Here is a 12,472-nt window from a genome sequence, read left to right as displayed (position 1 = left end):
GCGCGCCCTGCTCCCGTTCGAGGCCGGTGGCACCAGACAAAAGAGGCAGGTGCCAGCAGCCCCGGAGCCGCCCGCACGCGCCGCCCCGGCCGAGGCCAGCCTGGCCAGGGCCGGCAGCGCCCTTCGAGGAACGGCGGGCGGGGAGGCGGCGGCGGCCGAGGGGCGCCCGCCCTGCCCTCCACGCCCCGGGCTTCCTCGGCGCCCGCCGGCTGCGGGAGAAGCGGGCGCCGCGAGCCCCCGGCGGGTCCCCGGCGGGTCCCCGGCGGCCCTGCCCGCAGCTCCCTTCCCAGCGGAGGCAAACCACGCACCGGTCCGCGGAGAGACGCCGCCGGGGTCTTCGTGGCCGCGCTCGGGGCGGCCTCCTGGTGCTGTGCTCGCGGGCTGGGGCGCGGCCGGGGCGGCGGGGCGGCGGGGCGGCGGGGCCGAGGCCGGGCTGCAGCAGCCGGGGGCGCGGGCGTCTGGGCTGCAGCCGCTAGCGCGGGGAGGTGGCTCCGCCGGCTCTCATTGAAATGCGGCGCTTCGCACAGCCTCACTCCAGCCTCTCTCCGGAGGAGGGCGGCGGCGGCGGGCGCGCTCCCTCCGCTCGTGGCTCCCTCGCTCGCACGCCCCACCCGCTCCCCGCGCCCCTCCCCTCCCCTCCCCTCCCTCCCCTCCTCCGCGTGCGCGCTCCGGCGCCCCCGCCCTTCTTGGCAGGGCGCACCCACCACGGCTGCGCCCGGGGTCCTCCTCCTCCCCGCGCCCGCTCTGACCGCAGCGACCTCGGCGCAGCTGGCCGGAACGAACCCCGAAGCTCCCCGTCCCGCACGAGTGGTTGTCTGGACAGAGGGGGAGATCGGATGGGGGCCTGGGACGGAGCCAGAGAACGTGGATGGGGCCCGGTCTGAGCCACGAGAAGTGCGAGATGGGGAGGAGAGGCGGCGCCACGGAGAGCCCTCCTCCCTCAGGGGGGACCAGGGAAACGATGACTTCCTCCTCCCTTGCACGGTATCCCCCCGACACACACACACACACACACACACACACTTTATGAGACCTCATGATTTAACCCGTTTCCCGGGATTATGGAAGCCAGTGTAATCCACCCTCATCACTCTGGTCCACGAGGCATCCAGGCAGTTCCTCCAGGAAGAACCAACCACGGACCCTCCCAATCTACACACTCTAATGTTACCCTCAGTCCCCTTATTGGAAGGACCGGATCTGTTCGTAGACCCCTCCAGTCATCTCCACTTGACCCCAGGACTTGAGTCACCCTTCGAATAGTGACCTCTGCTTAGAGCCGGATATGTTAGAAGAGGCGCTTGATAACTTCAAGGCCAGGTTTCGCTACTCCTGGTTGCCAAGGCAGGCGGTCAGCGCTGGAAAGCCCCATGAGCTCACCACAAGCCTTCCTTCCCGGGGCAGGAATGTTCTCAGAACCCAGCCTGCTGACAGCTTCCAGTCTTTGCGCAAAAGCCCTGGGAGTGGGAGCAGGTCGCTGACCCCAGTGAAACCTTAGCCAGGGTCACTGGGCAGCCTAAATTTTGGTCCAATTATTTTCCTTCGGTCAGGTCTCTTGGGACATGTATTTGTCCCACATATGTATACACAGACAAATACACATGTGTATTTTTCTATCTTCCCGAGTTTCAACCTTTTCATGGAAAAATCAAATTTTTATTTTTCTCTTGCCCACTAAGCTCACTTACATATTTAACTACTTATTATTAATAACAGCTAATCTGGGGACCCCCAGGTGGCTCAGCAGTTGAGCACCTGCCTTCAGCCCAGGGTGTGATCCTGGAGTACCAGTCAGGCTCCCTGCATGGGGCCTGCTTCTTTTTCTGCCTGTGTCTCTGCCTCTCTCTCTCTCTCATAAATAAATAAATAAAAATCTTTTTTTTTATAAAAAGCTAATCTGAAATGCTTTCAAAGTATTATGTAAATAGTAAATTATCACCATTTGTTATAAAATGCCACTCAAGATGTATGTTGCATATTCAACAAGTTGCAGCAATATTCATCTTTGAACTATTCAATAACTGAGGATTGAGAGTATGTGAACTCACCAAATTAACTAAATGCATAGTACTGAGCCTATCCTGTCAAATTCTAACACAAAATGAGGACCAAGGGGTAAGCACAGAGAAAGTAAGGAGACAAGTGTATTTTCTTGAGAACAGAAATCAGAACTTCTGTTTATATTTCAAGTGACAAATGCCAAGTAATTTCTGCCAAAATGCCAAACCAAGAAATAAATTCTGTTTCCTAGCCCTTGTGGATATGCCATCAGGGTCATTTCTTAAGCACTTTAGATAATTCAACCATATATTACCTCTTTCCTAGCTGGCCTATCTGGGACATGCACATAACACGTTTAAAAAAAAAAAAAAACCCACCAAAAAAAAAAAAACAAAAACAAAAAGTCACCTTTGAGTTTGACTCTCTCAAACTGCTCTCACTTAGATGTACTTGAACATCATTGGCTCTTTCAGGGAAGCAAGGGCACTGATAATAGATGGGTACACTAATAGTACCCACTGCCTACTACACTGTGGTCACATCATTTCTTCAGAACAGCAGGCTGGTACCAAGTGACACCCAGTGACCAGACAGAAGTAATTACAGAAGTGCATAAGTTACTTGTAGGAAGTTTAATGAAACTTAACCAGAAAACTCCTAATTCAAGTCATTTTCAATAACTGATGTTACTTCCTTTATATTATCAGGGTATCCATCAAAGAAGTGACTGGAATTAATGTGTCCTTCCCTGGTGAAGATCTGAAGTTAAGGGAGATCTCTCTCCAACTCCCCAAAGCTAATGCTATTTAAGCTGTGCACTCCAATTGCAGCTCCCGGCAGCCGCAGCTCTGTATCCCGCAAGACTGACCATGGTGTGGCCCCAGCTCTGTCAGTGACTCCTATTAACTGAGTGCTTGCTTTTTTGCTGTGCCAGGGCCTCTGTACACTTTATTTCACACTTGTAAGAACTATTCAAGGTACGTATCATTATTCTTACCTTACAGATGAAGGAATTTAGGCATAGGCGAGTTACGTTATTTGCAAATAGGCAGCTAATAAATGTCAAGCCCGGCTGCATTTCTGAAATCCCTATGTTTTAAAATTCAAGTCAGTTTTCCTATTGCTATGGCTGTATGCTTAGCAATATCAAATTCTAGTCTGAAGTGTACTCTTTTGGAAAATGCAGTCTTTTAATCAATGAATTTATTTCATAACAGAGAGAACAACTCTTTGCTTCCTTTAGTGATGGATATCATCAAATGTGTGTATTCTGAGCTAAACTTTTCATGAGAATATTTGCATGCCACCCTCTGACACAGGTTGATGGACAATCTTAGCTACATGTGTTTTGTTTGTTTGTTTGTTTGTTTTTCCTGAAAGTAAGTTTTCAGGTCCAAGCCAAGGAAGAGAGGAAGAGAAAGAGAACTAAAGAAAAATAATTTTTAGTTGACCATGTATCCTTTTTCAGTTACCTTTTATTGACCCCTTCATAGAAAATAAATTCCATCAAGTAGATTCAAAGAGAATAACAGAAAATGGGATATGAGCAGGAAGAGATGCACTTTGTTTTTCTCTCTAGAAGGGGAACTTCCTGTGTCTCATCCATGATCTCTCTGCAGTCTTCTGGGGTCAAGGGCTTGCAGTGCTCCTGGGGTGGGGTACCTAAGCATATTTATTGACCACCACAATTGTGAAAAACAGCCTTATAGAATATGATCATCATTCTAAGTTTCCTTGTATTTCATCACATATGGTAAAGGCTCTTTATGCCATTTCCCCCATCTTTTCTTAATTCCCCCCTAACTACAGAGCTCTTACTTCTGCCTTCTACTGGAAAAACAGAAACTCAGTGATGAGGGACCTTAACAGCAGCTCGTCCAATTTTTACCCAGGCACAAATTCCCTCTATAACAAGTGGTCTTTCAGCCTCCACTCTGTTGCTTCTAATGGTGGGCCATGTGACAAAAATAAAGAGAAATAGATTATTCTCTAGAGTTAGGCTAGATCAGGAAATTCTAGACACAATGGATGAGATCTCTACAATTTTTTAACTGGACATTTCTCTCTGGTTTGGCACTTCAAATATGCCAAAGGGCCAAACTACACAAGGTTCTAGACATGCACTAGAGAGGGAGGGACTCTCCCTTGAGATGGCCCCCTTAAGCTGACAGAGAGAGCTTCCCACAGCTCATTTCGCACTTTCCTGTGTAATTCTTGAAGTGTAATTTCCTTTAGTAGAGGGGGAACCAACAGAGCACACCTCCTTGCTGGGCAGCTCCTCACATTAAACTGAGATACACTTCCCTGTAACTTCCCTGGTGGCCCCGGGTGTCTCTTCCAATATACAAGAGAATAAATCTAATGGCCTTGCCTTTTACTTGACAACCCTATATATTCTACCAAATTCTACTCCTCATTAACTAGGAATCCCCAGCCCTTCGACTCTTTCTCCTGTGACACGGTTTGGAAGTATCAGTAGTGTGCAGCAGTCTGTACCCCCGCCCCCAACATCTGCATCTCAGAACTGGATATGGCACCGCAAGGGTGGTCTGATGGGGGAAGTTCCATGACTTCGATCATTCTCCACACACTGCTTCTATTAAAGGAGCCTAACATCAAATCAGCATCTCTGGCAGGCACGCCACACGTCTGACTCATGCAGTCAGTTAAAATGTCCATGCACTTCACGTGTTTTGCTCTTAAGGTCCTTTCTCTTGTATTTGCTCAATTAGATTTGGGGTACCTAGGTCCAATGATCTGTATTTTCCCTTATTAAATTGCCTGTTGTTATTTGATCCACCTTTCTAACCTGTGGAGTGAGTCCCTTTTGGACACATGATGTCACTCACTCCAGCTTTTTTTTTTGTCAGTCTCATTAACAGTACACCAACATCCTCATCTGAGTTGCTGATAAAAGCTTTCAACAGGAACATGGTCACAGCAGGCTCCGTCAGCTCACTGCCCAAGATGTCTCTCCAGATTGATCACTGATGGCAAATGACTCTCTCAACGTATTTGGTTATTATAGAGGTTAAACATGTTCTCTACAGCAAATAAATACCTAGAGATCCAGTGATAGCTAAAATTCGTGTTTTTAGGTCTAAGATTGTATCCTTGACTTGCACCCCATTTTTTCATTCATTCATCCATTCATCCAATAAATAATTTTGGAGTTTCTCCAATGTGCAAAGCACTGTGCTAGGTGGCAGTAATGCAGTCATGAGGTAGAATTACAAGTATTCTCTGCCCATAGCATTGATGGCCTTTGGGGAGAGAGGTGTTAAACACATACTTACACAGATAATTATTTAATTTCAAAATGGCTAAGTACTGGGAAGGAAGAGAACAAAGAGCTTCAGAGAAAGCTTCCCTGAGGAAGTAACATTTAAGCTAGCCTTAAGCTAGCCAGGCAACAGAGTGGAAGAGTATGATTCCAAGGAGAAAAAAATAACCCTGTGAAGACTGAGTGGGAGGTAGCTTGTTCTAGGAGCAAGAGATGGGCGGGGTGGCTGCAGCAGAATGGAGAGAGGTGGGCTACGAAGGTGGGCAGGTGCCAGGGCTTCAGTTTCCAGGGTCCATGAGCCATATTAAGGAATGTGGACCTTGTCCTAAGAGAGAAGGGAAATCACTGAAAGGTTTGAGCAGAAAACTGGCCAGAATTGCATGTTTAAAAGCTCCTCTGAGTTTCCTGACTGCTTTTGGAGCATATTGGAGAAGCACAGGGGAATAAGAACAATTTCACTTTCAAGGACTCAGTTGGAAAGGGTGGCAGGGACTAACAGTGGGTGGGAGGGAAATTTCCGGCTGTTACATATTTACTATGTTTCTCTTGTGATGTGAATCTGAGCTTATTAAGGTATCTAAATCCTTGGCGTCTTTTTAAATCCTTAGATTAAATGCAGCATCTCCAAGTGAAAAAAATTTAAAATTATAGGCTATTTTTGATACAGTCATTTCAGAAAAATAATTTTAAAGTGTATATATGTACATTCTATCATTGCTCCAAGGCTTGGAGGAGCCAGCACCTCCTGTCCCCAACAAAAGGAAAATTTTACTTAAGGATCCTAAAATTAACCTTAAAATGGTGACTTTTAATAAAATGCATTTGACTAGAATTTTAGTTTGCCACATTCATCCAGAAGTTTCAAAAGTAAATGATTCCCTTTTTATATTCATTAAGGCACACTTATATTAAAATATACCACTTAGCTGATTCTCATTTCCTGAGATCTCTCACTGATTCTAAGGGACACACCTACTTAAGAAATCACAATAGTTATGTAAGTACTCTGGGAATGTAGCAGAACAACCGAACCAGAAACATCGAGGACTTTTTAGACTTGGGAGACACTTTTTTTTTTTTTTTAAGATTTTATTTATTTATTCATGAGAGACTCAGAGAGGCAGGTACACAGGCAGGGGGAGAAGCAGGCTCCCTGCAGGGGGCCTGATGTGGGACTCGATCCCAGGACCCCAGAAGGCAGATGCTCAACCAATGAGCCACTCAGGCACTCCCTGGGAGACCATTTAAACTGAGTTGAATACTTGGTTTTTTGAGCCACCAGGATAGTATACATTTAGACAGGTAACCTCCATGAATCCCAGCTTGTGTATCTAAATTCTTAGAGTATTTTTCTTCTCTACCTAACACCAAATTTTGAGACAGGTACTCTTTTGTAGAGAGTGCAGCCTTTTGAGGTCACAGGGTTTCCTTTTCCTATTGAGTATGTTCTAGGCTTTGCTACCAGTCCTTCTGCCTTGGGAAGCTGTGAACACTGAAACTCTGTGGAAACTTGCTGGGCTCAGGATAAAGCCAGTTCTGCTTCCTTTCCCTTCTGTGTATTTGTTACTTGAATCATGCTAACTGATTTAAAGAAAACAACAACAACAACGTTTTCAGGTGCCTGGGTGGCTCAGTTGGTTACATGTCTCCCTTCAGCTCGGGTTATGATCTCAGGGTCCTGGGATGGAGCCCCTCATTGGGCTCCCTGCTCAGCCAGGAGTCTGCTTCTCCCTCTCCCTCTGTCTCCTTATCCCTGCTCATGCTCTGTCTCCCTCTCTCTCAAATAAATAAATATTTAAAACAAACAGAAAAAAACAATGTAATCAATCATTTGGCCTCATGTTTTGTTAGAACAAATAAGGGTAGGATTGTGTCTAGTGTCACATGCATGTACACTAGATTAGTGTATTTAGATTTGTGATACATTTTGAGCTGACTGTTAAATGAAAAAAAGTTCCAAAACATTATATATATTAAAATACCACTTTTCTTTCTATTTAAGACTATATTTTGTATGTGTACATATGCATGAAAAAATTTTAGAGGAATATATATATATATATATATATATATATATATATATCCTTGATTTTTTTCACCTAGAAGGTTATCAACAGCAGAAATTAATAAGTTTCTCTTTGTTTGGAAGATACCTTTCAGAATCTACTTCCACAAATATAAAACAAAATAAAGTGCAACTTGGAATACATTCAAAAGTTGCCAGAGATTCTTTGATTTTATGGATGAAGTTATTCAGTCTATGAGCATATTTGATAAAAGGACAATCACTGTTGTCTGAGCTCAGGTCTGAAAAGTCCTAGATGTTTCTGGATGTGCTTTTTTGTTGGTGATTTTTCTGTTGAAAATGCCTCCCAAGCTTGGTGCTGAAGTGCAATCTTAGTGTCCTGAAGTGCAAGAAGGTTGTGATGTGCCTGACAAACGTGTTTAGATAAGCTTCCTTCAGTCGTGGGTTATAGTGCTGCCGGCTGTGAATTCAATGTTAATGAATCAACAATATATATGAACACATAAAAACAAGGTTATATATTGATCTTTGATGAAAATGTTGTGACCAGAAGCTCACAGGAACCTAACTCTATATTACTTCTAGGAACAATAGTTCAGTATTTGCTATTTCAGTGTTTACAGCAACTTCATAGAACAAAACTACTGCAAATAATGAGGACCAGCTTTGTCCAGGAGGGAATGAAATGGAAGCCAGAGAACAGAGGAACGACATCTTCAAGGTGCCAAGACAAGATAATTATCAATACAACTGAAAACCAAAGAAAATCATTCTCAAGAATAAGAGTGGTATAGGGGCACTTGGTGGGCTTGGTAGGTTAAGCTTCTACCTTTGGTTCAGGTCATGATCCCAGATCAGCCCTGCGTCAGGCTCCCCCTCCCTCTGCCTCTCCCCACCACCCCTGCTCATACTCTCTCAAATAAATAAATTATTAAAAAAAAAAGAATGAGTGGTACAAAGATATTTTTCAGAGAAACTAAAAATGAAAGTGGTTACCATCTATAAATTTCACTTCAATTCTAAAATAAATGTATTTCTAGAATAAAAAATTCATTCAGGTGGTATAAGAAATGAATAGCAAAGAAAATAACACTAAGTGAATAAAAATAATGTGAAGTTGCAAAATGATGGAAATAGAATTTAATGTTTGGGAGGTGGTTAAAATTTTAAATGTTTTGAGTTTCAAAGGAGAACCAAAATGTTGATTAAATTTATGTGTTAACAGATTAAACATGAATGCTTACGTATCTTGAATCATAAAAAATAGATTAGGATGTGTAACTTCCAAAATAATAATTGTTACTAATAATTATTAATAATCTTACTCTAAAATAATTCTATTATTTTTCTAACTAATGTAAAATAAGATAGGGAAGGAGAACTTAAAAAAAACATAGAACAGTAGAGCAAATAGAAGGCATAAAATAAGATGCAGGAATTAGCCCAAATATGCCAGTAATAACAAAAATATAACTGTGCTGAGAACTCCAATTAGCAGGCCAAGTTGCTAGACTTGATTTTTTAAATCCAGGTGTATATATGTTGATAAGAGACATCTAAACTATGACACAATAAAATTTTTTTTAAATTTTAAATATAAGGATAGAAAAACTATACCACACAAACACCAGAGTTCTAATAATGAGGAGGTCTTACATAGCGATAAAAGATTTAATTGATCAAAAACATACAATGGTTATGAGTAGGTATGCACAAAATAACATGACCTCAACAATATAAGGAAGACATTGACAGCAATATAATAAGAAAATGAAAAAAATTTCAACAAGTTTTCTAGTATTGACATCACACAGTCAATATTTTCTCTCCTACAATGAAATTAAGGAAGAAATTAATAATTAAAGGGAAATAAATTTAAAAACCCATACATTCAAAAAATTTCAAATATACTTTTAATAATGCATTGCGCAAAGAGGAAATTATAATGGATTTTGAAAAATCCTTTAGAAAACTAATGAACTAATCATCAAATTTCAGAAGTGGTAAACAGAATAAAACTAACATAAGTGTTTCTTTTAAAAATAAATATAAGAACTTCAAGATTTCTGTCCTTGTGGACACATTCAACCTAATCCTCTATTGTTGCTTATGGGTTGGTATCACCTAATTGGGTGAATCCTTCTAAAAGAGGATCTAGAGGCCTGAGACAGAAGTCAAAGAGATTCAAAACTCTAGCAGGGGTTCTCCTGCTGATCTGAAATAAAGCAAGTACCCAAGCTGTGAACAGCCTATGGGGGCCACATGGCAAAGAACTGTGTTTGGTTGTTAGAAGCTGAGAATGGTCCCATCACGAGCTAGCAAGAAAATGAGGGGGACCACTGTCATGGAACCACAAATTCTGTTAAAACCAGTGAGCTCGGAAAAAAATCCCAGGTTTCAGATGAGAATCATCGCCCCAGCCAACACCTTCATTTCAGTCTGGGGGCCCCTGAGCAGACGATCCAGCTAAACCATGTCCAGATTAGGATAATAAATGGGTATTGCTCAAGTTGCTAAGTTTGTGGTCATTTGTCACACAGCAATAGAAAACTAATACAGAGCTGACTTAATGTTACAGAAAACAAAGATAAAATTCAGAGAATCACCAAAGACAAAAGTTGGTTCCTTAAAAATACTAATAAAATAGATAAACCTTTGGCAATATAAAGTAACAATAAAATAAGGAAGGTTAAAATTTGTAGTAATAGGAATAAAAAGTGGACATAACTTCAGATGCTGCAGGTATTTAAAATAAGAGCATATTAAAACAATTTTATACCAACACACTCTAAAGCTTAGATGAGATCAATTCTTAGAAAATATAATAGAAATTAATGTTTTCATTATCTTTGAGTAAATAGTATAGTAGAATTCCTGGATCATGTATTTTTATTTTTTGAAGAACCTCTGTATAGTTTTCTAAAGCAGCTGTACCAATTTGCATTCCCACCCACAGTGCATGAGAATTCTTTTTCTCCACATCCTTGCCTACACTTGTTATTTCTTATCTTTTTTATTTTAGCCATTCTGACATATGTGAGGTGATATCTCATTGTGGTTTTGCGTTATATTTCCTTGATGATTAGTGATATTGAGCATATTTTCATGCATCTGTTGGCCACTTGTATATCTTCTTTGGAAGAATGTCTATTCAGGTCCTCTGCCCATTTTTTAAATTGTAGTTTGTTTTTTTTAGGTGTTGAGTTGTGTGAGTTCTTTATTTATTTTGGATATTAACCCCTTACGGATATGTACTTTGTAAGGCCTTTGTGACAACATTAATGGGCCTAGGTGGTATTATGCTAAGTGAAATAAGTCAGACCAAGAAAAACAAATACCGTATGATTTCACTCATATGTGAAATCTAAAAAAAAAAAAAAAAAAAAAAGAATAAACCAACAAACTAAGACCAAAATCAGATCTATAAATACAGAGAACAAACTGAGGATGGCCAGAGGGAAGGGTGGTGGTGGGGGGTGAGCAAATAGGTGATGAGGAGTGGGAGATACAGGCTTCTAGTTATGGAATAAGTAAGTCATGGGAATAAAAGGCATACTATAGGGAATATAGTAAATGATACCATAATAGTGTTGTATACTGACAGATGGTAGGTACACTTGTGGTGAGCATAGCATGATGTACAGAGATGTTGAATCACTATGTTGTACACCTGAAACCAATGTAATATCATGTGTCAACTATAGTCAAATGCATTTTTTTTAAAAAGGCGTATCTTTTATTTCGACTTCACCCTCCTTCCCCAATTACAGGACATATATAAAGGTAAATGTTATGTTTCCCCTGATTTTTTCATATCAATAGAATTGTGCACATATTATCAGGAAGGCACAATTCACCAAAAGAGTGAACTGTATTGGCTCCAAATCTATCTACTTATATATTAAAGTCTATATTTACAAGTATCAGGACCCATCTCAGGAGTTTACCTTTTAAGTATGAACTGTTGGTTTAAAAGTTTAAAATAAACAAAAACATTGAAATTTAGTGATAAAAGGGTTATTAGAAAAATAGATCTAACCTCCTAAATGTATTGTATCATAACTTCAGATCAGCATATTATATTACTATATTATATTATTGCATAATGAAAAAAGAATAAACATTTGCTGAGGGTCTACTCTATGGCAGCCACTTTACGTATTGCTTCATTTAATCCTCACAACAACTTTTTGACATAAGCTTTCAGCTCCATTCTTACTTCTTAAGAAAATTATGTTCACTGACAGATAAAATAAGTTTCCAAAAGTTCTCTTAATTATAAGGTGGGAGAATAAAAATTTGGAGGCAAATCTGTCTCAAAATTCAGAGCTTCTTCTACCATACCATTAAGCCTAGAAAGTGCCTAGAGAAGACAAATGCATTTCAGGGAAGATGAATAAAAAGCAAGTTGTGGGGAAATAAATAAGAAATGTACTGAAGGGTAGAGTAACATAATGTAACTCACATTAGGAACAGAACTCATGTAAGTAGATGATGCATCAAGAGAATTTGTCCTACAATAATTACTGTATTTGTAAAAATATTACCAACACCCAGAAATCAGATTATTTTTTATTTTCTTTTTTCCTAATATTAGCTATTGTTGAAATGATATGATTCATCATAGTGGTAGGTAAAAAGTGGATCTAAGAATTCTAAATGCTACATTTGGAACTTATGTATAGCCTTTATGCCACTCTACACAAAGCCATATAAATTGCAATAGTCTATCTGCTTCTGGTGATTAACAGAGCGGAGTTGGGTGGAAGACAGATGAAATAGATGAAAGAGAGTAAGAGTAAACTTATTGGGATAAGCAGAGAGTAATAATGTATAGAATTGTTGAATCATTATATTGTATATCTGAAACTAATACTGGATGTTAATCATACTCAAATAAAAATAGATAGAATAAGTCATTTACAAACCGTAAAACCTAAAAATATAGTACCTCTAGAAGAAAACAAGAGAAATCTCAGTGACCTTGGGCCAGGCAAATGTGTCTTAGATGCAATGCCAAAAGCACAATCCATAAACAAAAGAAAAAATATATTTCATCAAAATTAAAGGTACTAAGACAAATGGAAAAATTATTAAGATATTAAAAATTAAAAGAATGAAAAGATAAGGACATTGGTTTGAAAAATCATTTGTATATCATA

General features: G+C 40.5%; 1 protein-coding gene across 9 annotated transcripts in view; it reads right to left on the bottom strand.

Annotated features, from left to right (window-relative positions):
* DCLK1 (doublecortin like kinase 1) overlaps window positions 1-840 on the bottom strand; it is a 341,630-nt gene extending 340,790 nt beyond the window's left edge. For 3 of the 9 annotated variants that reach the window (XR_012017059.1, XM_072797422.1, XM_072797423.1), the window contains exon 1: window positions 309-595. The gene's annotated coding sequence lies outside the window, so the exon portion shown is untranslated. Of the gene's footprint in view, window positions 1-308; window positions 596-704 lie in introns of those variants that run through there. The other 6 variants (XM_072797419.1, XM_072797418.1, XM_072797415.1 and 3 more) reach the window with 5 other exon arrangements.
* Window positions 841-12,472: the final 11,632 nt, after the last annotated feature.

The sequence above is a fragment of the Canis lupus genome, chromosome 24, assembly GCF_048164855.1.
Source record: "Canis lupus baileyi chromosome 24, mCanLup2.hap1, whole genome shotgun sequence".
Classification (NCBI taxonomy): Eukaryota; Metazoa; Chordata; class Mammalia; order Carnivora; family Canidae; genus Canis; species Canis lupus.
This window is presented reverse-complemented; position numbering and strand designations above follow the sequence as displayed.